General features: G+C 41.7%; 2 non-coding genes and 1 pseudogene across 2 annotated transcripts; 1 reads left to right on the top strand and 2 right to left on the bottom strand.

Annotated features, from left to right (window-relative positions):
* Nucleotides 1-1,388: 1,388 nt before the first annotated feature.
* LOC129642188 (nucleophosmin-like) lies at nt 1,389-2,534 on the top strand (annotated as a pseudogene).
* Nucleotides 2,535-9,028: 6,494 nt separating this feature from the next.
* Nucleotides 9,029-9,100, bottom strand: TRNAE-CUC (transfer RNA glutamic acid (anticodon CUC)). The gene has a single exon. It is a non-coding gene; the product is annotated as a tRNA-Glu (tRNA).
* A 280-nt stretch (nt 9,101-9,380) lies between these two features.
* On the bottom strand, nt 9,381-9,486 carry TRNAL-CAA (transfer RNA leucine (anticodon CAA)). Its single transcript has 2 exons — nt 9,449-9,486; nt 9,381-9,426 (listed from the first exon to the last, which is right to left on the bottom strand). It is a non-coding gene; the product is annotated as a tRNA-Leu (tRNA).
* Nucleotides 9,487-25,101: the final 15,615 nt, after the last annotated feature.

The following is a 25,101-nucleotide window of genomic DNA, read 5'->3' as shown; positions in this document are numbered from 1 at the left end:
ATATTGAAGAAAGTAGGGAAAATCACTAGGCCATTCAGGCATGATCTAAGTCAAATCCCTTATGATTATACAGTGAAAGTGACAGATATAAGAGATTAGATCTGATAGACAGTGTCTGAAGAACTATGAGCAGAGGTTCATAACACTGTTCAGGAGGTGGTGACCAAAACCATCCCAGAGGAAAAGAAATGCAAGAAAGCAAAATGGTTTTCTGAAGAGGACTTACAAATAACTGAGAAAAGAATAGTGAAAAGCAAAGGAGAAAGGGAAAGATATACACAACTAAATTCAGAGTTCCAGAGAATAGCAAGGAGAGATAAGAAAGCCTTTTTAAGTGAACAATGCAAAGAAATAGAGGAAAACAATAGAATGGGAAAGACTAGAGATCTCTTCAAGAAAATTAGAAATATGAGGGAATATTTCATGCAAAAATGGGCACAATAAAGGACAGAAATGATAAGGACCTACCAGAAGCAGAAGAGATTAAGAAGAGATGGCAAGAATACACAAAGGTACTATACAAAAAAGGTCTTAATGACTCAGATAACCACGATAGTGTGGTCACTCACATATAGCCAGACATCCTAGAATGTGAAGTCAAGTGGGCCTTAGGAAGCATCACTATGAGCAAAACTAGTGGAGGTGATGGAATTCCGGGTGAGCTATTTCAAATCCTAAAAGATGATGCTGTGAAAGTGCCGCACTCAATATGCCAGCGAATTTGGAAAACTCAGCAGTGCCCACAGGACTAGAAAAAGTCAATTTTCATCAAACCCCAAAGAAGGGCAATGTCAAAGAATGTTCAAACTACCATACAATTGAGCTCATCTCACATGCTAGCAAGGTAATGCTCAAAATCCTTCAAGTTAGGCTTCAACAGTACATGAACCATGAACTTCCAGATGTTCAACCTGGATTTAGAAAAGTCAGAGGAACCAGAGATCAAATTTCCAATATCCACTGGATCATAGAAAAAGCAAGAGTTCCAGAAAAACATCTACTTCTTCTTCATTGACTACGCTAAAGCTTTTGACTGTGTAGATCACAACAAACTGTGGAAAATACTTAAAGAGATGGAAATACCAGACTACTTTACCTGCTTCCTGAGAAATCTGTATGCAGGTCAAGAAGCAACAGTTAGAATTGGATATAGAACAATGGACTCATTCAAAATTAGGAAAGGAGTACGTCAAGGCTGTATATTGTCACCATGTTTATTTAACTTATATGCAGAGTACATCATGGAAAATGCCAGGCAGGATGAATCACAAGTTGAAATCAAGATTGCTGGGACCGGGTGTGATTCCATCCTGCATGACTGCTTGTTTGAACAGTAGTCATTTAATTCCATCCAGTTTCTCTCCCACTGAAGTGCGTGTCACCAACCCATGGAGGATTCAGGGGAGATGGACATGAACACCCCGAGGCCCCAGACTATCTTTTCAGTTGTGAACTAAAGGCTGACAGAGATTATCACTTTAAGGTGGATAATGATGAAAATGAGCACCAGTTATCTTTAAGAATGGTCAGTTTAGGGGCTGGAGCAAAGGATGAATTATGCATTGTTGAAGCAGAGGCAATGAATTATGAAGGCAGTCGAATTAAAGTAACACTGGCAACTTTGAAAATGTCTATACAGCCAATAGTTTCCCTTGGGGGCTTTGAAATTATACAACCTGTGGTCTTACAGTTGAAGTGTGGTTCAGAGCCTGTGCATATCAGTGAACAGCTGGTGCTGACCAGGACTGGCCAGGACTTAGTAGCTGTGGAGGAAAACGCACAGTCAGAAGACAAAGAGAAGGAGGATGTGAAACTCCTAAGTATATCTGGAAAGTGTTCTGTGGTAGCAAGATTCCCCAGAAAAAAGTAAAGCTTGCTGCTGATGAAGATGAAGAAGGTGATGATGATGACAATTTTGATGAGGAAGTTGAAGAAAAAGCTCCAGTAAAGAAATCTGTATGAGATACTCGAGCCAAAAATGCACAAAAGTTGAACCAGAATGGAAAAGACTCAAAACTGTCAACACCAAGATCAAAAGGTCAAGAATCCTTCAAAAAAACAGGAAAAAACACCTAAAACACTGAAAGGACATAGCTCTGCAGAAGACATTAAAGCAAAAATGCAAGCAAATATAGAAAGAGGTGGTTCCCTTCCCAAAGTGAAAGCCAAGTTTATCAATTACGTGAAGAATTGTTTCCAGATGACTGACCAGGAGGCTATTCAAGATCTCTGGCAGTGGAAGAAGTCTCTTTAAGAAAATAGTTTAAACAGTTTGTTAAAAATTTTCCATCTTATTTCATTTCTGTAACAGTTGATATCTGGCTGTCCTTTTTATAATGCAGAATGAGAACTTTCCCTATCATGTCTGATAAATGTTGTCCACATTTCATTGCCAAGAATGTATTGTCCAAAATGCCTGTTTAGTTTTTAAAGGTGGAATTCCACCCTTTGCTTGGTTTTAAGTATGTATGGAATGTTATGATAGGAATAGTAGTAGTGGTGGTCAGACAGATGAAATGGTGGGGAGACAAAAATATACATGGGAAATAAACTCAGTATTTTAATAAATAAATAAATCAATCTTTAAAGTTATTAGTCTCTAATAAATAAATCTTTTTAATAAAAACAAGATTGCTGGGAGAATATCAACAACCTCAGAAATGCAGATGGTACCACCTTAATGGCAGAAAGTGAAGAGGAACTAAAGAGCTTCTTGATGAAGGTGAAAAAGAGTGAAAAACCTGGCTTAAAACTCAGCATTCAAAAAACTACATCGTGGCTTCCGGTCCCATCACTTCATGACAAATAGGGAAAAAATGCAAACAGTGACAGACTTTATTTTTTTAGGGTTCAAAATCACTGTGGATGGTGACTGCAGCCAAGAAATTAAAAGATGCTTGCTCCTTGGAAGAAAAGCTTTAACAAACCTAGATAGCATATGAAAAAGCAGAGACATCACTTTGCTGACAAAGGTCCATATAATCAAAGCTATGGTTTCTCCAGTAGTAATGTACAAATGTGAGAGTTGTACCATAAAGAAGGCTGAACATCAAAGAACTGATACTTTTGAACTTTGGTGCTGGAGAAGACTCTTGAGAGTCCCTTGGGCTGCAAGAAGATCAAACCAGTCAATCCTAAAGGAAATCAACCCTGAATATTTGTTGGAAATATTGATACTGAAGTATTTTCTATTTCTCCAATATTTAGCTGACATGACTTAGCGATTAGACAACAACAATCTTATGGGAGGTTTCCTGTGGACTGCAGGGCTGGGTCAGATCAGATCAGATCAGTCGCTCAGTCTTTGTGACCCCATGAATCACAGCACGCCAGGCCTCCCTGTCCATCACCAACTCCCGGAGTTCACCCAGACTCACGTTCATCGAGTCAGTGATGCCATCCAGCCATCTCATCCTCTGTTGTCCCCTTCTCCTTTTGCCCCCAATCCCTCCCAGCATCAGAGTCTTTTCCAATGAGTCAACTCTTCACATGAGGTGGCCAAAGTACTGGAGTTTCAGCTTTAGCATCATTCCTTCCAAAGAAATCCCAGGGCTGATCTCCTTTAGAATGGACTGGTTGGATCTCCTTGCAGTCCAAGGGACTCTCAAGAGTCTTCTCCAACACCACAGTTCAAAAGCATCAATCAGTTCAAAAGCATCAATCAGTTCAAAAGCCCTGAGGTTACCAGGGCTAGGTAACCTCAGGCTAAACATCTGAGAGAGAGAGAGAGTGCAGCTCCACCTTCCAGTAGATAATCGGATTAAAGTTTTACTGAGCAGGACCCTGCCCATCAGAACAAGTTCCAGTTTTTCCCGGCACCAGGACTGATGCTGTAGCTGAAGCTCCAATACTTTGGCCACCTTATGCAAAGAGCTGACTCATTAGAAAAGACCCTGTCACTGGGAAAGATTGAAGGCAGGAGGAGAAGGGCATGACAGAGGATGAGATGGTTGGATGGCATCACTGACTCAATCGACATGAGTTTGAGCAAATTATGGGAGATGGTGCAGGACAGGGAAGCCTGGCCTGCTGCAGTCCATGGAGTCACAAAGAGTCAGACTCAACTGAGCGACTAAACAACAGTCCCTCTCATCAGCCTCATCCACCAGAGGGCAGACAGAAGAGGCAAGAAGAACTACAATCCTGCAGCCTCCAGAATGAAAACCACAACCACAGAAAGTTAATCGAAATGAAAGTTCAGAGGACTATCTCCCAGATGAAAGAACAGCATAAAATCCCAGAAAAATAACTAAATGAAGTGGAGATAGGCAATCTTTCAGAAAAAGAATTCAAAATAATGATAGGGCAGATGACCCAGGATCTTGGGGGGAAAAAAATGGAGAAGGTGCCATAAATGTTTATCAAAGACCTAGAAGAACGAAGGAATAAACAGAGATGAACAATACACTAGAAGGATTCAATAGCACAATAACTGAGGCAGAAGAGCAGATAAGTAACCTAGAAGGTCGTATGGTGGAAATCACTACTGCAAAACAAAATATAGAAAAAAGAATGAAGAAAAAAATTGTACTCTGGGACAACATTAAAGGCCCCAATATTCACATTTCAAAGGTCCCACAAGGAGAAGAGAGAAAGGACTTGAAAAAATATTTGAAGAGAAAATAGCTGAAGATTTCCCTACCATGGGAAAAGAAATAGTCAAGGAAGTCCAGGAAGTGTAGAGTCCCAGGCAGGATAAACCTACACATCGAGACACTCAGTAATCAAACTGACAAAAATTAAAGAAAAAGATAAAATGTTAAAAGCAACGAGGGAAACACAATAAATAACATACAAGGGAACTCCCATAAGATTATCTATTTGTAAATTTTTTGATGATAGCTATTCTGATCAGTGTGAGGCAGTACTTCATTGCAGTTTTGATGTTGATCATTTTTCCATGTGTTTATTAGCCACCTGGATGTCTTCTTTGGAGAAATATCTATTAAGGCCTTCTGCCCATTTTTTGTTTGGGTTGTTTGTTTTTCTCATGTTGAGCTGCATGAACTGCTTACATATTTTGGAGATTAATCCTTTGTCAGTTGCTCATTCACAATTATTTTCTCCCATTCTGAGGGTTCTTTTCATCTTGTTTATGATTTCCTTTGCTATCCGAAAACTTTTGAGTTTAGTTACTTACCGTTTATTTCCATTACTCTAGAAGGTGGGTCATAGAGGATCTTGCTGTGACTTATGTAAAATGTGTTCTGCCTATGTTTTCCTCTAAGAGTTTTACAGTATCCTTGTGTGCTCAGTCGCTTCAGTTGTGTCTAACTCTCTGTGACTTTATGGACTGCACCCCACCAGGCTCCTCTGTCTGTGAGATTCTCCAGGCAAGAATACTGGAGTGAGTTGCCATGCCCTTCTCCAGGGAATCTTCCCAACCCAGGGATCAAACCCACACCTCCTGCATCCTCTGAACTGCAGGCAGATTCTTTACTCACTGAGCCACCTGGGAAGCCATTTAGGTCTTTAATCAATTTTGAGTTTATCTTTGTATGGTGTTAGGGAGTATTCTCATTTCATTCTTTTTCATGTAGTTGTCCAGTTTTCCTAGCACCACTTCTTGAAGAGGCTGTCTTTTCTCAATTTTATATTCTTGCTTCCTTTGCTAAAGATAAGGTGTGTAGGTTTATCTCTGGGCTTTCTGTCTTGTTCCATTGGTTTATATTTCTTTTTTTTTTGTTAGTACCATACTGTCTTGATGACTGTAGTTTTGTGAAAGTGAAAGTCGCTCAGTCGTGTCTGACTCTTTGTGACCCCATGAACTGTAGTCCATGGAATTCTCCAGGCCAGAATACTGGAGTGGGAACCTAGGTCTCCGGCATTGCAGGCGGATTTTTTTACCAGCTGAGCCACAAGGAAAGTGTGGTAATTTTGTAGTACAGTCTGAAACAAGGAAGGTTGATTCCTCTAGCTTCATTCTTCTTTCTTAAGACTGCTTTGGCTATTCTGGGGTCTTTTATTTTACCATATGAATTGTGAATTTTTTTGTTCAAGTTCTGTGAAAAAATGCCATTGACAATTTGATAAGGATAGCCTTAAATCTGTAGATTGCTTTGAGTAATATTGTCATATCACAATATTGGTTCTTCCAATCCAAGAACATGATATATCTTCCATCTGTTAATGTTGTCTTTTATTTTTTTTTTCATCAGTGTCTTATAGTTTTCTGTATACACCTCTTTTGTCTCCTTCAGTTTTCAGTTCAGTTGCTCAGTCGTGTCCGACTCTTTGCGACCCCATGAACTGCAGCATGCCAGGCCTCCCTGTCTAAACTAAGTCCTGGAGTTCCCCCAACCCATGTCCATTGAGTCGCCTTAGGTAGGTTTATTCCTAGGTATTTTATTATTTCACATGTGCATATTCTTCTAACTACAACCACAACAAGATACAGAACTATTTCATCAACATAAAGATTTCCCTCTTGCTATGCTTCTTTAGTCACTTCTGCCCCACTCCCTACCTCCCAACATCTCCAAGCCCTATCAATCAGTAATCTGTTTTCTATCACTATAATTTTTCATTCACTATAATTTTTATGTGAATGAAATCATGAAGTATGTGACCTTTTGATATTGACTTTTTCACTCAGCATAACTCCCTGAGGTATATCCAAGTTATATCCTGCATCGGTAGTTCATTAATTTTTAGTGCTGAGCAGCATTCTATGGTATGGTGGTACTACCACCTGTTTAACCATTCACCTGTTGAAGGCCATTGCAGTTGTTCCGTTTTTTGGCTGTTATAAATAAGAATGCTTTAAACATTTGTGTACAGGTTTTTGTGTAAATATAAGTTTTCATTGCTCTGGATAAATGCCTAAGAATGTAATTGTTGGGTCATATAGTAACTGCATGTTTAGTTCTGTCAAAAAAATTGCTAGACTCTTTCTTAAATGGGTATACCATTTACATTTCTGCTAGCAATGAACAAGTGATCTAGTTTCTCGTCATCCTCACTAGCATTTGCTGTTACCACTGCTTTTTATTTTAGCTATTCTGAAAAGCTTGTGGTGATATCTCACTGTGATTTTAATTTGCACTCAACAACATTGAACATCAATGTCTTGTCATGCCATTGGCTCATTTTCTAATTGGATTGTTTGCTTTTTTATCACTGAGTTTTGAGAGTTCTCTATATGTCCTAGATATGAGCCCTTTGTCAGAGATGTGGTTTGCAAATATTTTTTTTCTGTTTGTAGCTTGTCTTAACAAGCTACATCATCTTAACAAGGCCTTTTGCAGAATAAGTTTTTAATTTTGATGAGGTTCAATTTAATATTTTCCTACATGTCATTTTTAAGAACTCATCACTAAGCACTAGGTCTTAAAGGTTTTCTATGTTTTCTTATAAAGTTTTATAGTTTTAAGTGTTACATTTAAATCTATGACTCATTTTAAATTGATTTTTGTGTAACGTGTGAGCAATTTTTCAAATAAATTGTATTATTCTTCTACTAATAAATTGTATATACTCATGGTAGAAAAATAAGCAAATGCCTGACATTAGGACAAAGAAAATTTAAAATTTTCATAATCCTACCACTTATAGAAAATCAGTTACATTTAGTATATGTCTTCCCAGCTTTTTTTTATTCTTTACACACACACACACATAACATACATACATATATATATATATATATGTACACTTAGGTTCCTTCCAATTCCTTTTGAAGATGAGGGAAAATTTCAAAATGAAACTTAAAGGTTAGATGAAATTTCATTCTCTTTCTTATTCATCCTTTGATTGGCCAGCTTTACAGATGAGAAAACTAAAGCTTAGACAGAATAGACAGCTTGCCTTCTGAAAAGTCCAGTCAGGACTTGCACTCAGCTCAACCTGACCACCAATCATCTCTTGCTATGCTATACTCCACACAAGGCTGAATTACCAAAAAAAAAAAAACAAAAAAACCAACAGCTAGGAAAGAGAAAAGTAGAGGCAAAATTACTTGTTCAAGGGTAGTTTGGTGAGTCAAGCTGTAACTAATATGGAGGTAGGCTATATCCTAACAGCCTGGCCTGGAGGTCTAGAAAAGATACCCAGGGAGAAATGAATACTTTCAAAAACAACAAATTAAGCATAGAGGGTCAGAATATTATACAAATACTAAGAAGATAGAACTTAAATGTGGCTGAAGAGTTTTTATGATTAAAATAGATTATTTTCCACAGGAGTCACAACAGAAAAATTAGCAGTGGAAATTTCTAGAATAAAAAAATTTAAAAAGCAGCTATAAAAGATATTTTGGGAACAATTAGGGGAAATTCAAATGTGGACTGGCATCTGATGACAAGTTAATGTTGATTTTCTCAGGTGTGACATGGAGTAGTGTAATAATGTATGCAACTTTCAAACGGGTGGGAGACTGAGGAAGCTCTGATTATGTCTGGAGAGAAAGAGAAAATGTGGCAAAATATTAACGTATGTCGTATGGAGGTAGAAAGAACACCGGTGTTCGTTGTGTCATTATTTTACTCATTTCAGTTTACTTTCAAAATAAAAGTTACGTGTTGGGGTGGGAAGAATTTTCTGACTCCTTTTTATAGTAAAACTTGCCTGAGTCATTGTGAGCAGTGAGCCCCCTCTAGGTGACATCGGTCATTCTAATCATTTTGAGTATTCGGGGAGATTTTTTTTTTTAACCCTGGGCATTGGAAGACCTGGCACTTGTGGCAGCACCAGTGTTTTCTTTTGGGATCATTTAATGCTGTCTGCCTTGTTCTTCCTTTCTTAATTAAGGTATCGTAAGGCAATGGCCACCCACTCCAGTGTTCTTGCCTGGAGAATCCCAGGGACGGGGGAGCCTGGTGGGCTGCCGTCTATGGGGTCGCACAGAGTCGGACACGACTGAAGAGACTTAGCAGCAGTAGCAGCAGCAGCAGGTATAGGTCAGTGATTCACAGACAGCCGGCACTCGTTAACCAGAATACTCCTCACCTCTGGTTCTCCTAAGCAGAAAGGTAGCCAATATTGTATTTTTGGCGTCAAGTTGAAAGAAAAACAAAACAAAATAAGTGCTTTCCCTGACCGGGAATCGAACCCGGGCCGCGGCGGTGAGAGCGCCGAATCCTAACCACTAGACCACCAGGGAACACATAAGAGAGCCCTCTACAGTAAGCTAGACAAACTGTAAAAGATGTGACGTAAACTGGGTTCCTGAATGCGGTTGCTTGAACCTCCGGTATTCAAACCGCCTCCCTCTTCCACCTGACCGGTCTCTCGGCCGCTGCAAAACCGAAGAAAACATAATGGAGAACCGAAGCAACTGTAAAGTCTAAATATGGCCGCCGTCTCAGAAACAGAAAACAAAACCACCAGCACTAACGGGAAATGTTCTTGGATACGTTCGCGAAAGGTTGCAAAAACGCGCCTGTCAGAAGTGGGATTCGAACCCACGCCTCCATTCGGAGACCAGAATGCCCTAGGGGAAGGTAGACACCTTGAGTCTGGCGCCTTAGACCACTCGGCCATCCTGACACGCTGAAAGGAGAATGTTCCTGAACGGCCTGCTTTCTGCGACAGCCTGATACGCTGTCTCGCTTCCTGGGCAGGCTGTCGGCGGATCCACCAGGTCAGGGCGGAGGAGAACCTTGCGCTGGGCGCCTGCGGCTGTCTGCGGAGGAGCTCTTGGAGAATGCCGGGTTTGCAGTTCCTGCCGACTACCTAGGCTCTCAGGTTGGCAGGAAAATCGAGTCAAGAAGTAAGGACAATCCCGCTAGAAAACCAGAGGGTTTAGTGACCATCCGACCCAGCAAAGGAAGGAAACTATAGTAGCAAAAGCAAAAAGAAAGTGCCAGGTGTCTGCCCACTGGGCGACCCGCCACTGCCAGATCCCGGGCTCCCGCCACACGTGCCTGGCCCTAGCTGGGGAAAACTGGCTAGTTGAGTGAATACAAGGAAATCATATGGAAGTAGCTTGCCACAGAGGAAGCAGCAGTGATTGCTGTTGTTGTTTCAAAATTATTAGGGCTTTCTGCCTTATTGTTTTTGGCATACCCATCCTTTTAAGACCCACACCTCTTCCTCTGCCAAGTCACCCAGTCCTGGCTAGAGACAATGGGGGGCTATCAGTGTTAAAGAAAAACATTGCTCATTCATGACACCCCTTAAACACTGTAAGGAAGACTTTATTAAATGGGTGGTGTGGGGCATGGGAATTAAGATATGTATGGTTTATTACTGCACCAGGGTCTTGAAGTGGGAGAGGTGAGATTGGATTTAACTCTGAGTACAAGTGAGACTGGAAATTTATAGCCAAAGAGAGAGGTAGGGTGCATTTAGTGGATGAAAAATTACTAAGGGCGCGGGCTGGGGGAGCGGGGAGGATTCTGTCCGAAAGGATATCTAACTGGGTTCTTGCTGAAGGTAGACCAGGATATTAGATATCGCCTGGTAAAGGACCAGGAACCCCATTATATATTCAGAGTGATAATGTATCAAGGATGGGGCATTCTGGTTAAACATACTTAGCAGGATTTTTGCTAAAATTGAACGTTATAGAGACAAGCATGAAAGTCCAAAGTCAGGCCTCGTTGAAAAAGATTTCGGGGTGGGGGTGGGGGGCAGTTTTAACAAAAGAGTGTAAAGATAGCAAGTGTGCTTTAGCATCAACCGGAAAGTCCTGCTTCTTGTGCTCCAGACCACATACATTCATTCATTCATTCATTCGTTTATTCACTGAGTCTTAATCCATACGTTTTTGTTGTTCAGTTGATGAGTCTTGTCCCACTCTTTGTAGCCCCGTGGACTGCAGCACGGCCAGGCTTCCTTCCCTGTCCTTCACTATCTCCTGCAGCTTGCTTGAACTCGTGTACATTGAGTTGGTAATGCCATCCAACCATCTTGTCCTCTGTCATCCCCCTTCTCCTCCTGCCTTCAATATTTCCTAGCATCTGGGTCTTTTCTAATAAGTCAGTTCTTTGCATCAGGTGGCCAAAGTATTGGAGCTTCAGCATCAGTCCTTCCAATGAATATTCAGGATTGACTTCCTTTAGGTTTGATCTCCTTGCAGTCAAGGGGCTCTCAAGAGTCTTCTCCAACATCACAGTTCAGAAGCATGAATTCTTCTGCACTTAGCTTTCCTTATGGTCCAACCCTCACATCCATACATGACTACTGGAAAAACCATAGCTTTGACTAGACGGTCCTTTGTTGGAAATTGATACAACAGTGAACAAGGAGGAGGTCCCTACCCTGGCAAACTGACTGCTAGTGAAGGGGATAGTCAGCCCAAAGGAAGGTACAGGCTGTGAGGACAAAACAAAAGCAGAGCAGTGACATGGTGGAGGTCTATTTTTAGACTGTGATTGGCAAGTAAGATCTCACTGCCTTTTTCTAAAAATAATTTTCAAAAAGTAAAACACATGATTCCCATGCAAATATATGTGATGCACGTATCAAGATTTTACTCAACTTATTAATGAGGGTCCCTGTACGATGTTATAACCAATTCAAAGGAGATTTTGAAGAGTTTTGTTTTTTTTTTTTTTTTAATAGACAAGGGGATTTGAAAAGAGATTGGTAACAGATGTGAGATGGGTTAATTTATCAAGGGAATGATACTTAAGGTATGGTTTCTACCTTGGGGTTGTTTTTCTTAATAGACAAGGGGATTTGAAAAGAGATTGCTAACAGATGTGAGATGGGTTAATTTATCAAGAGTATGATATTTAAGGTATGGTTTCTACCTTGGGGTTGTTTTTTTCTACCAGAAATAAATCAGATGCCTCTCTTCACCTGTATTGTGCACCTTGTATTGTGATACATAGGAATCTTTTGGCCTTGCTCCCACACAGAAGCCCTTTGCATCACTGTCGATTTTCTACAGGTTAATTTCTACCCATACAGAACTCTAAAATAGTCAAAAGAAGCCAGGCAAAGGTGCAAATGGAATCAGATAATCCCCAAAAGAAATGCTAGACAATGCCAAGCACTCCACTGTAAGGATACCTTGTGTCCAAGAGAATCAAACCGAACAGCAGTGAAAGCTGTAAGAACACATTTTATCCAAGAACTATTGTAGTAGGAGAAAAGAGACCTTATATAATAGCTGCTGCTAAGTCGATTCAGTCGTGTCCGACTCTGTGCGACCCCATAGACGGCAGCCCATGAGGCTCCGCCGTCCCTGGGATTCTCCAGGCAAGAACACTGGAGTGGGTTGCCATTTCCTTCTCCAATGCATGAAAGTGAAAAGTGAAAGTGAAGTCGCTCAGTCGTGTCCGACTCTTAGCGACCCCATGGACTACAGCCTACCAGGCTCCTCCGTCCCTGGGATTTTCCAGGCAAGAGTACTGGAGTGGGGTGCCATTGCCTTCTGCGAATAGAACTGGGCTCAATTCCAAATACAGCAAGGAATAGTGGGGATTTATAGCTAAGGAGCAGGGTGGGGTTGGTGGATGGAAAATGGCTATGAGGAGACATCAAGAGTAGAGAGATTCTTGCTGCTGCTGCTGCTGCTGCTAAGTCACTTCAGTCGTGTCTGACTCTGTGCGACCCCATACACGGCAGCCCACCAGGCTCCTCCGTCCCTGGGAGTCTCCAGGCAAGAACACTGGAGTGGGTTGTCATTTCCTTCTCCAATGCATGAAAGTGAAGTCGCTCAGTCGCGTCCGACTCTTAGCGACCCCATGGACTGCAGACCACCAGGCTCCTCCCTCCGTGGGATTTTCCAGGCAAGAGTACTGGAGTGGGGTGCCATTGCCTTCTCCGGAGATTCTTGCTAAACTGATTTAATAAAATTTCTGCTGAAGGCAGGCCAGGGTCATCCTATATTACCTGGAAGATGGGGAGGGGGATGAGGAATTTGTTTAGCTGTGGGGGGTGATCAGATATTAAAGGTAAGGGGATTCTCACTAGAACCCTAGCAGGATTCTTATGAAAATTAGACCGTACAAGGCAGAGCATGGAAGCCCAAGATCAAGGTTTAGTTGAAAAGAGGGCTCAGAGGAGCCTGACTAAATTTTGGTCAAAGTGGGAATTTTTGTCACTAATAATCTCTTTTCTATTTCCAAGTCTTAGATAATCTTTTCTTTCACATTGGAGCCTTCACTGAAGGGAGGACATAAGCACTGGGAGAAGGGGAGGGATGTTTTCCACCACCCTGACAATAATATTCTAATTTCTCTGGTGGTCTACTTGGCCTTTAGGAACTTCTGGCCAGTCTGACCTTACCGCAAGTCTCTCATGTACCCCAGTGAGCTAGCTGAATTTTCTTCAACATGCTTAATCAGCCTTCATTCCTTCTAGCTCACCCAGAAAGTCCTGAGAGCCTGGGTGGTAAGGACCGTGGATGTAGCAGAGAAGAACACAAAATACTTATCTGTGCTTCAGAAGCTCACGTTCCAGCAAAGAAAGATGGAAAGTAAACAAAATAATTCTATGTGGGGGAGTAATAAGTACTATGAAGAAAAATAGAGAAAGAAGGGTAGAGGGAGAGGTTGGTGGTTCAGAAGGTCTTTCAGGATGTGGCTTTTGAGTAGACTGCCAGTGAATGACCAGATAGAATATCTGTGGGGAGAGAGAAGAGCAGATACAAAGTCCAGCAAAGAATGCAAAACAGCGTGGCAGGGACTGCTTGGTTCCAGCCTGTATATTGACATTGAGTGAAGAGGAGAGCTGAGGTTGGTAAGATATGGCCTGCATGGAGAATAGATGGGAGAGCACAAGAATGAAGCAGAGAGAACAGTCGAGAGGCTACTGCAAGCTCCCTTGGACAGACCATGGGGCAGCAGGCCAGATGGAGATAGACAGTCAAATTCTGGATCTATTTTGAAGCTGGAGTCAATAAGATTTGTTGATGCACAAGAAAGAAAGAAGTGGCATGTAATAAGAGGTGTTTGCTGCTGCTGCTGCTACTGCTAAGTCACTTCAGTCATGTCCAGACTCTGTGCAACCCCATAGACAGCAGCCCACCAGGCTCATCCGTCCCTGTGATTCTTCAGGCAAGAATGCTGGAGTGGGTTGCCATTAATTGGCCAGTAGGGAAGCCAGGGAGGAGGCAGATTGTGGAGAGAGAGTATGGTTTTCGATCTTCAAGTTTAAGATGTCTATTAGAGGTGTCAAGTAGCAGATAAATACAAGCATCTGAAGTACTGTGGGAGATATAAAAGTGGAAACTCATTAGCCAATAAATTGTACTTATCTGTGTCCCTGCCATAAAACAGGGAATTCCCTGGCAGTCCAGTGGTTAGGACTATGTGATCCCACTTCAGGGAACATGGGTTGGATCCCTGGTCAGGGAACCAAGATACTGCATATGCAAAGGGCAAAAGAAAAAAAGAAAAAAAGCCATAAAATAGAGTGAGGTCACTTGGAAAGTGAGGCCAAGGACTGAGCCCTGGGACATTCCAGTAAGCTGAGAAAGAAGAGGAAGCTGCACAGAAGGCTGAGAAAGAATGCCACTGAGAAAGAAAGAAAAAGAGGAGACTGTGATTTGCAGAAGCTGCGTGGAGAAAGAAGGTAGAGGAGAAAAACAGTGATCGGAAGTCCAATGCTGCCAAGGGGAGTAAGTCAAGAACCCAGAGGGTCAGGCTTCTGGTGAGGTTGGAGGAGAGACTGGAGATGGTGACAGGACATACTGGTGCCCTGTGGGAGGTGTTCTGCCTTAACGGGGATCAGCAATATGGAATGCTGGCTGCAGGAGACCACAGAATCAAGGTTTCAATTTATTTGAAAACAGACATTACATGGTGTGTTGTATTGATGGCCATGATCCAGTGTTGTTTCTCTCCTCAGCATTTCTTTGGACCTCTCTGGCCATGTGGTGAGGTCTACTTCCCGTGGGTTTGGTTTTTTAAAAAAACTGAAAAGAAATAGAAATAACATAAAATTAACTATTCAAAGTAGCATTTAATACATTCACAATGTTGTGCAACCACTATCTCTGTTAAAGTTCCAAAATATTTTCATCATTCCAAAAGGACACCTTGTACCTGCTAAGCAGTTGCTCCCTGTTTTAGTCAGCTTGGGCTCCTGTAATAAAACACTGAAGACTGGGTGGCATAATAAAAATTTATGTTCTTATGCTTCTGAGGGCCCACTCTTATGGTCTTATCTAAATCTAATTAGCTCCCAAAGGCCCCATCTTAAAATATCATCACACTGGGGAGTAGGGGTTCAACATGTAAATTTGGGATTGTGCAATTCAGTCCTCAGCATTCCCTGTTCCTCCCTTCTTCTGGCCCTTGGCAATCACCAATCTGCTTTATATCTCTGTGAATTTACCTCTTCTATTTCATATAAATGGAATTTATATATGATCATATTATATATGATCTTTTATGCAGGGCTTCTTTCACTGAGCACACACACCAAGGAAGCATGCACCCATATTGTAGCATATATCAGTACTTCATTCCCTTTTTATGGCTGAATAATATTTCATTGTATGGAAATATCACAATTTGTGCATTGACAGACATTTGAGCAATGTTTGCCTTTGTGAATGTGCTCCCATAAACTTGTGTGTACATGTGTTTAAGTACTTATTTTCAACTCTTTGGCTAAATAACTAGGAATAGAATTGCTGAGTCATTGGTAATTCTGTTTGGATCATTGGAATCTATTTTCCACAGTTGTTGAACAATTTACATTCCCACTGGCCACGTATGAGGGTTCCAATTTCTCCTATTTCCTCCTTGCCTTTTTAAAAAAGTATGGCCACTCTTACTGGGTATGAAGTGGTTCTTCCTATGGTTTTGATTTGCATTTCCATAAAGCTTAATATAGGCTTCCCTGGTAACTCAGATGGTAAAGAATCTGCCTGTGATGCAGGAGGCCCTGATTTGATTCCTGGGTTGGGAAGATCTGCTGGAGAAGGGATAGGCTGCCCACTCCAATATTTTCAGGCTTCCCTGGTGGCTCAGCTGGTACAGAATCTACCTGCAGTGTGGAAGACCTGGGTTCAACCCCTGTGTTGGGAAGATCCCCTGGGAAAAAGAAAGGCTACCTACTCTAGCATTCTGGCCTGGAGAATTCCACAGACTGTAGTCAGGTTGCAAAGAGGCAGATACCACTGAGTGACTTTCAAAGAATAATATATTTTCATGTGCTTGTTTTTCACTAGTATGTCTTCTTTGGAGAAATGTGTATTCCTTTGTCCATTTAAAGAATTGAGTTGTTTGTCTTTTTATTATTCAGTTGTAAGAGTACTTTGTCTATTCTGGATACTAGACCTTTATTATCTATATGATTTGCAAGTTTTTTTTTTCCATTCTATAGGTTGTCTTTTCATTTTTAAAAAAAGATTTGTTTATTTTCTGCACATGGGCTTTCTCTAGTTGTGGTGAGCAAGAACTATTCTTCATTGTGGTTCGTGGACTTCTCATTGCCATGGCTTCTCTTGTCGCTGAGCACAGGCTCTAGGTACACAGGTTTCAATAGCTGCTGTGTGTGAGCTCAGAAGTTGCAGTTCACAGTCTCCAGAGTGTGGGCTCAGCAGTTGTGGCACATGGGCCTAGTTGCTACATGGCATAGGATCTTTCTAGACCAAGAATCAAACTAGTGTCCCCTGAATTACAAGGTGGATTCTTAACCACTGGACCACCAGGGAAGCTGTGTCTTTTCATTCTTCATAATGTCCCTGATGCACAAATTTTTTCATTTTGATTGTATGTAATTTTTCTGTTCTTTTGTTGCTCATGCTTTTGATACCCTGAGAATCCACTGCCAAATCTAAGCTTATAAAGATTTATCCCTAGTTTTTTCCTAATAGTTTCATTATTTTATCTCATATTTATGTTGTTGATCTATTTTAAGTTAGTTGTGGTGTGTATGTGGTAGGGGATCCAACTTCATTCTCTGTATGTGGATGTTTAGCTGTATTAATATCATTTGTTTAAGAGACTATTCTTTCCCCATGGCTCAAAATTCATTGACCCTAGGTAGATGGGCTTATTTCTGGTGTCTCAGTTCCCTTCCAGCAGTCTATATGTCTTCCTTTATTCTAGTACCACTCTGCTTTTGATGACCTTTATTATATTTTTGTAATAAGTTTTGAAATCAGGGAGTATGAGTCCTTCAATTTTGTTCTTTTTCTTCAAGAATGTTGAGGCTATTCGAGGGCCCTTGTAATTATAGATGCATTTGAGAACTGGCTTTTCTATTTCTGAAAAAAAAAATGAAATTTTGTTACAGATTACATCACTATGGGTGGTTTTGACTCTTAACAATATTGTGTTCCAGGCAATTAATATGGGGTATCATTCCATTTATTTAAGCCTTTAATTTATTTCAGCAATGTTTTATAGTTTTCAATGTAAAAAGTCTTTCACCTTTCTAGTTAAATTTATGTAGAGGTATTTTATTCTTTGGGGGTTATTGTAAATGGTATTGCTGGTATATAGAAATGCAACTGAATTTTGTGTGTTTTGATCTTGTATTCTACAATTTTGCTGAACTAAACTTTTTTATTAGCTCTAGTAGTGTCTTTGTGTGTGTGTGTGTGTGTGTGTGTATTTGGGATTTTTAACATACAGGATCATGTCATATGTAATGACATCAAGTTTTACCTTTTCCTTTCCAGTTTGGATGCCTTCTATTTCTCTGTCTTGCCTAAGAGCTTTGGCAAGAATTTTTAGTGCAATATTGAATAGTAATGGTGAGAATGGACATTTCATCTTGTTTCTGATTTAACTGGGAAGGTTTTCAGTCTTTCCGCATTGGCTATGTTCTTAGTTGTGGGATTTTCATATGTGCCTTTGATCATGTCAAGAAAGATCCCTCACATTGTTTTTAAATACATAAGACAAAATACATGGGCTCACAAAGGAAACTAATTATGTTGAAATTGTTATAAAAATACTAAAATTAATTTGTGCTATAGTAATATGTGTGCTTATTTATTAACACATTAAATAACAAGATACAGAGCATTTTGAGTTAGTGATAAATATAAATGACATTCTGAAATACCTGCAACTGTAATGTGGTATGAAAGTATCTATGATTTTTACTCATGACATAGGTCCTACTAATACTACTGTGGTTTGCTGTCTCCTTTATTGATGGAAGGAGAGGCTCGATTTTAGCCAGAGTTTTTGGAAGACAGATAAATAGATTGTTTCCCTTTAAAACTCATAGGTATCTGAATTCTCTCCACTGGAATCTCAGCTTTCAGTTCAGTTCAGTTCAATTCAGTCGCTCAGTCGTGTCTGACTCTTTGCGACCCCATGAATCACAGCACGCCAGGCCTCCCTGTCCATCACCAACTCCAGGAGTTCACTCAAACTCATGTCCATGGAGCTGGTGATGCTATCCAGCCATCTCATCCTCTGTAGTCCCTTTTCCTCCTGCCGCCAATCCCTCCCAGATCAGAGTCTTTTCCAATGAGTCAACTCTTCGCATGAGGTGGCCAAAGTATTGGAGTTTCAGCTTTAGCATCAGTCTTTCCAAAGAACACCCAGGACTGATCTCCTTTAGAATGGACTGGTTGGATCTTCTTGCAGTCCAAGGGACTCTCCAACACCACAGTTCAAAAGCATCAATTCTTCAGCGCTCAGCTTTCTTCACAATCCAACTCTCACATCCATACATGACTACAGGAAAAACCATAGCCTTGACTAGACGGACCTTTGTTGGCAAAGTAATGTCTCTGCTTTTGAATATGCTATCTAGCTTGGTCATAACTTTCCTTCCAAGGAGTAAGTGTCTTTTAATTTCATGGCTGCAGTCACCATCTGCAGTGATTTTGGAGCCCCCCAAAATAAAGTCTGACACTGTTTCCACTGTTTCCCCATCTATTTCCCAAGAAGTGGTGGGACCGGATGCCATGATCTTCGTTTTCTGAAGGTTGAGCTTTAAGCCAACTCTTTCACTTTCATCAAGAGGCTTTTTAGTTCCTCTTCACTTTCTGCCATAAGGGTGGTATCATCTGCATATCTGAGGTTATTGATATTTCTCCCAGCAATCTTGATCCCAGCTTGTGCTTCTGCCAGCCCAGCGTTTCTCATGATGTACTCTGCATAGAAGTTAAATAAGCAGGGTGACAATATACAGCCTTGATGTACTCCTTTTCCTATTTGGAACCCGCCTGTTGTTCCATGTCCAGTTCTAACTGTTGCTTCCTGGCCTGCATACAGGTTTCTCAAGAGGCAGGTCAGGTGGTCTGGTATTCCCATCTCTTTCAGAATTTTCCACAGTTTATTGTGATCCACACAGTCAAAGGCTTTGGCATAGTCAATAAAGCAGAAATAGATGTTTTTCTGGAACTCTCTTGCTTTTTCCATGATCAAGCAGATGTTGGCAATTCGATCTCCGGTTCCTCTGCTTTTTCTAAAACCAGCTTGAACATCTGGAAGTTCATGGTTCACGTATTGCTGAAGCCTGGCTTGGAGAATTTTGAGCATTACTTTACCAGCATGTGAGATGAGTACAATTGTGCGGTACCTTTAGCACTCTTTGGCATTGCCTTTCTTTGGGATTGAAGTGAAAACTGACCTTTTCCAGTCCTGTGGCCACTGCTGAGTTTTCCAAATTTGCTGACATATTGAGTGCAGCACTTTCACAGCTTCATCTTTGAGGATTTGAAATAGCTCAACTGGAATTCCCTTACCTCCACTAGCTTTGTTCATAGTGATGCTTTCTAAGGCCCACTTGACTTCACATTCCGGGATGTCTGGCTCTAGGTGAGTGATCACACCATCGTGATTATCTTGATCATGAAGATCTTTTTTGTACAGTTCTTCTGTGTATTCGTGCCACCTCTTCTTAATATCTTCTGCTTCTGTTAGATCTATAGCATGTCTGTCCTTTATCGAGCCCATCTTTGCATGAAATATTCCCTTGGTATCTCTAATTTTCTTGAAGAGATCCCTAGTCTTTCCCATTCTGTTGTTTTCCTCTATTTCTTTGCATTGATTGCTGAGGAAGGCTTTCTTATCTCTCCTTGCTATTCTTTGGAACTCTGCATTCAGATGCTTATATCTTTCCTTTTCTCCTTTGCTTTTTGCTTCTCTTTTCACAGCTATTTGTAAGGCCTCCTCAGAGAGTCATTTTGCTTTTTTGCATTTCTTTTCCATGGGTATGGTCTTGATCCCTGTCTCCTGTACAATGTCATGAACCTCCACCCATAGTTCATCAGGCACTCTATCAGATCTAGGCCCTTAAATTTATTTCTCACTTCTACTGTATAATCATAAGGGATTTGATTTAGGTCATACCTGAATGGTCTAGTTGTTTCCCCCCCTTTCTTCAATTTAAGTCTGAATTTGGCAATAAGGAGTTCATGATCTGAGCCACAGTCAACTCCCAGTCTTGTTTTTGCTGACTGTATAGAGCTTCTCCATCTTTGGCTGCAAAGAATATAATCAATCTGATTTCGGTGTTGACCATCTGGTGATGTCCATGTGTAGAGTCTTCTCTTGTGTTATTGGAAGAGGGTGTTTGCTATGACCAGTGCGTTCTCTTGGCAAAACTCTATTAGCCTTTGCCCTGCTTCGTTCCGTATTCCAAGGCCAAATTTGCCTGTACCCCAGGTGTTTCTTGACTTCTTATTTTGCATTCCAGTCCCCTATAATGAAAAGGACGTCTTTTTTGGGTATTAGTTCTAGACGGTCTTGTAGATCTTCATAGAACCATTCAACTTCAGCTTCTTCAGTGTTACTGGTTGGGGCATAGGCTTGGATTACTGTGATATTGAATGGTTTGCCTTGGAAATGAATAGAGATCATTCTGTCATTTTTGAGATTGCATCCAAGTACTGCATTTTGGACTCTTTTGTTGACCTTGATGGCTACTCCATTTTTTTCTAAGGGATTCCTGCCCACAGTAGTAGATATAATGGTCATCTGAGTTAAATTCACCCATTCCAGTCCATTTTAGTTCTCTGATTCCTAGAATGTCGACGTTCACTCTTGCCATCTCCCGTTTGACAACTTCCAATTTTCCTTGATTCATGGACCTAACATTCCAGGTTCCTATGCAATATTGCTCTTTACAGCATCGGACCTTGCTTCTATCACCAGCCACATCCACAACTGGGTATTCTTTTTGCTTTGGGTCCATCCCTTCATTCTTTCTGGAGTTATTTCTCCACTTATCTCCAGTAGAATATTTGGGCACCTACCGACCTGGGGAGTTCCTCTTTCATTGTCCTATCATTTTACCTTTTCATACTCTTCATGGAGTTCTTAAGGCAAGAATACTGAAGTGGTTTGCCATTCCCTTCTCCAGTGGACCACATTCTGTCAGACCTCTCCACCTTGACCCGCCTGTCTTGGGTGGCCCCACATGGTATGGCTTAGTTTCATTGAGTTAGACAAGGCTGTGGTCCATGTAATTAGATTGACTAGTTTTCTGTGATTATGGTTTCAGTGTGTCTGCTGTCTGATGCTCTCTCGAAACACCTACCATCTTATTTGGGTTTCTCTTACCTTGGACATAGGGTATCTCTTCACGGCTGCTCCAGCAAAGGGCAACCGCTGCTCCTTACCTTGGACTAGGGGTATCTCCTCACCGCCACCCCTCCTGACCTTGAACATGGAGTGGCTCCTCTTGGCCCTCCTGCACCCACACAGCCACCACTCCTTGGATGTGGGGTTGCTCCTCTCTTTAATCTCAGCTTAAGAATCCCTAAAGTTGTGAGAAAATTGGTGATAGAAAAGATGGACATGGCTGGGATGGAGGTGTAGGGAAGTGGCAAGCTGTTGTGCTCAGGAAAGGGTTGGTTTCACATTTCCATATAAATGGTACAAGGACAGTAGCAAAGGCTTCTTGCCAAATGATTAAGTCTGAAAGAAAGGGGACAGGGACATAAATAAGGGTGTGGGCCCAGGGAATGGCTACAATGGTAGAACCTGGACTGGAAGCTGGGCAAAGAGAAAAGGGAGGATAGAAGTGGAGTGGGTCAGTGACAAGGTGTTGGCTGGAGTTCCAGTAGGGTCAAGCATGGATCAGGAGTGAACTAGAAAGAGAGGTGGTGTTAGAGAAAGATACTTAAAATACCTAGAATACCTTCTGAGAGGAGCTGAAATGTTACCAGGTAGCAAGAAGACACATTTTTTAAGACTGTCTGGGCAGGACTAAGAAAAGCTTTAAAGTTATTTGGCTAAATTCTGCATTGGCAAGTGGGTTCATAACCACTAGCACCACCTGGGAAGCCCAATATGTTTATTAAAGGACAAATAAGAATGTGCTACTTGAAATCCTGGAGGCTCAGTGGTAAGGAATCTGCCTGCCAATACAGGAGACACAGGTCAGGAAGATCCCCTGGAGAAGGAAATGGCAACCCACTCCAGTATCCTTGCCTGGGAAATCCCACGGACAGAGGAGACTGGCAGGCTACAGTCCATGGGGGTCACAAAAGAGTCTGACATGACTGAGCAACTCAAAAGCTTGACGCATAAGGACCTTGAGATAGACAAACTGAACTGTAAATCTACAGTTATTTAGAATTTAGACTACTAGGAGACTTTACCTCGGAGAAGTGTTTTATCACTGACATTGTTTATGATTGACAGGGTATAATTGTAATTAAAAAGCACTGACTTATTTGGTTTTATTTTTGTATTTAAATTCTTTATGGCTCTGGTTCTAGCTTCACTTGGCTGCATTCTTGCTGTTTGACCTCCTAGAAGTAGATACACAAATACAAGATAACAATGCCATGGGACTTATGGGGTCTTCTTACCTTGTTTTAGGGAGCTGGGTTAAGAGGAACTGATTGGCAGAGCAAGAATTGGGGGCAGGCTAAGGAGGAGGTGGTGCCAGCATAGGTCAGGGTAGGATTTATGGGGTGGAGGATGGAACAATAATGAAGGGTCAGAGTCATCCGATTTAGAGGGAGTCTTTTCTTCCTGATCTTGGAACTTTGTCTCCTTAATGCCTTAGGGTCCTTCCCTCAAGCTTCCCCGTTGTTTCTCTGCTCTCCTTTGACATTTCTTTCCCATATCCTGCCCACCCCTTAGACAAGATTCTTCCCAGATAAACTGAGCTTTAATATATCAGCAAGGCCCAGACCTTCAGCTAGTAATTGCTTTGGAGATTCTGGAGGACTCCCCACTATCACATCTGCTATCTCCTAGGCCCCAGTATATGGTGTAGGCAGGGAGTAGGAGATTCAGTGGGCGTCCCTGGTGGTTCAGTGGTAAAGAATCCACCTGCTAATGCAGGAGATGAGGGAGACACATGTTTGATCTCTGAGTCGGAATGATCCCCTGGAGAAGGAAATAGCAACCCACTCCAGTATTCTTGCCTGGAAAACCCCATGGACAAAGAAGCCTGGCAGGCTACTGTCTATAGGGTCACAAAGTGTTGGACATGACTTAGCAATGGAAAAACAAAGGGGACTCTGTAGGTCTAGATGCTCAGGTTACTAAGAGAGTCTTATAATAACTTCTAAAAAGCCTCCCACAGTGCTCTGCCATCTCTCCTGCTCTCTCCATGTTGTACTACAGTGGGGTACATGGCAAGGACATGTTTGCTACAAGCCATTCCCCATGAGCAACAGCCCCCACCATGTCATTGTTCATTCTGTTGTCATGATCTTAGAGTGTACCAAGAAAATATAGACTTATTTTTAAGTCTCAGTGGAGATGTGAACCACCTCATTTGTTTCCAAAAATTTTCATGTATGCTCCTTGAACACCATTCACTTCTTGCTGCCAAGCAGCTTTGGGATCCTATCTGCTTTTTCCAGTGTTCACCAGGAGCTCAGTTTTGCCTTCCTGAAATTAATGTCTTCAGAATATCAAGACTTTAACTAATTATCTTGAAATAGTCATTTCAACAGATGTTGTAGCCTGACTTGGGTTTTCCTGGTGGAGAGGGCTGAGGATTAAGCATTTTGTTTTAGACATCATGCTGGGTGTCTGTACACCCCAGGGAAAGGGTTGGAATAAACAGAGACAGGCCTTACAACTAAATTTTCTCTCAGCACATATCCTCACCTACCAAACACACTTCTCACATTATTTTACTCCTGGGGTTATTAGCAGGTTACCTCTCTTCCTCATTTACCAGGCCTTTTAGATAAATAGGGCTTTACATTTTCGGCCCAAATGTAAAACTTTCTAGGTAGAGAGAAAATAGATGAAAAACAGACAAGGAAAAGGTGAAAAGACAAAGAAAAACGGGACAAGAATAAGCTGAGGGCCAGAAAGGAAGGAAAATGGGTAATTAGAAGTAAAACAGGAGTGACAGTGAGTGGAGAGAAAAAATAGGAATAAGAGGACAGAGATGGGAAAGAATAAACCCATGACGCGAAGTAGGATGAGAGAAAAGCAAAAGGTAATTCTAAATGCTGAGTCCTAGCTTGCCAGGAAACAGTAGAAACATGCAGGGGGCCTGTCTAGAGTTGGGGAAAGACTCTTCCTTACCCTCTAATTTTAGGCTCCTCTTCTGCTAGTAAGCTTGAGTTGGATGGCTAGTGTTTTATCAGTACCCTCTACTTGCCATTCTGGCTCTTCATCTCTCATCTACATTTGAATATACAAGTGCAACAGCTCATCCTGGTACAGAGGATGAAGATAACTAAGAGGGATGAAGATAACTAGAGGGAGCCCCTCTAGGGATGGAGAGGAGGAGACAGGACATTTCCTCTATTAGAGGAACCCTATCTTATCTGAGCTTTCCTCACCCATCACATCCACCCCACAAAGCAGCATATAAGACGCCAAGTTCAGATTTTCCCTTTATTTCCATCTTCATCGGGGGGTGAGGTATAAGGTTGGTCCAGATGCCTGGGTTCTAACCTCACGTTTGCTTGGAACTTTTCCCGAGTCCATGACATTTTTGCCTGATTTTCCAATGTTTCTTCCTTTCCTGGTATTTACTCTGGAAACACCTTCATTTCTTCAGCAACACACCAAAGCTACAGCCTGGATGATAAGCTAGCTATGTCTGTAAATCCACGATTTTCCGCAAGCATTTGGCAACGGGGCCTGTCCTAGGGGGACCCCAAGAGGAGCCCACTCCTTCGGACTAGCGCTGGCAGCGCGCGGGCCACCTGCCGGCCACGCGTCAGGAAGGAGGTGGTGTGGGCACGAAGCGTAACTCTCGAGGACAGGAGCGACCGGAGGGTGGAGCGGATCTCAGCAGTCCCGGTTGCCCGGCGCTCGCCTAGTAGGTCCGCACCCTCCTGACTTAGTCGGGTCACCT

The sequence above is a fragment of the Bubalus kerabau genome, chromosome 1 (assembly GCF_029407905.1).
Source record: "Bubalus kerabau isolate K-KA32 ecotype Philippines breed swamp buffalo chromosome 1, PCC_UOA_SB_1v2, whole genome shotgun sequence".
Classification (NCBI taxonomy): Eukaryota; Metazoa; Chordata; class Mammalia; order Artiodactyla; family Bovidae; genus Bubalus; species Bubalus kerabau.
Note: the sequence above shows the minus strand (reverse complement) of the source record. Positions and strands in the feature narration are given on the sequence as shown.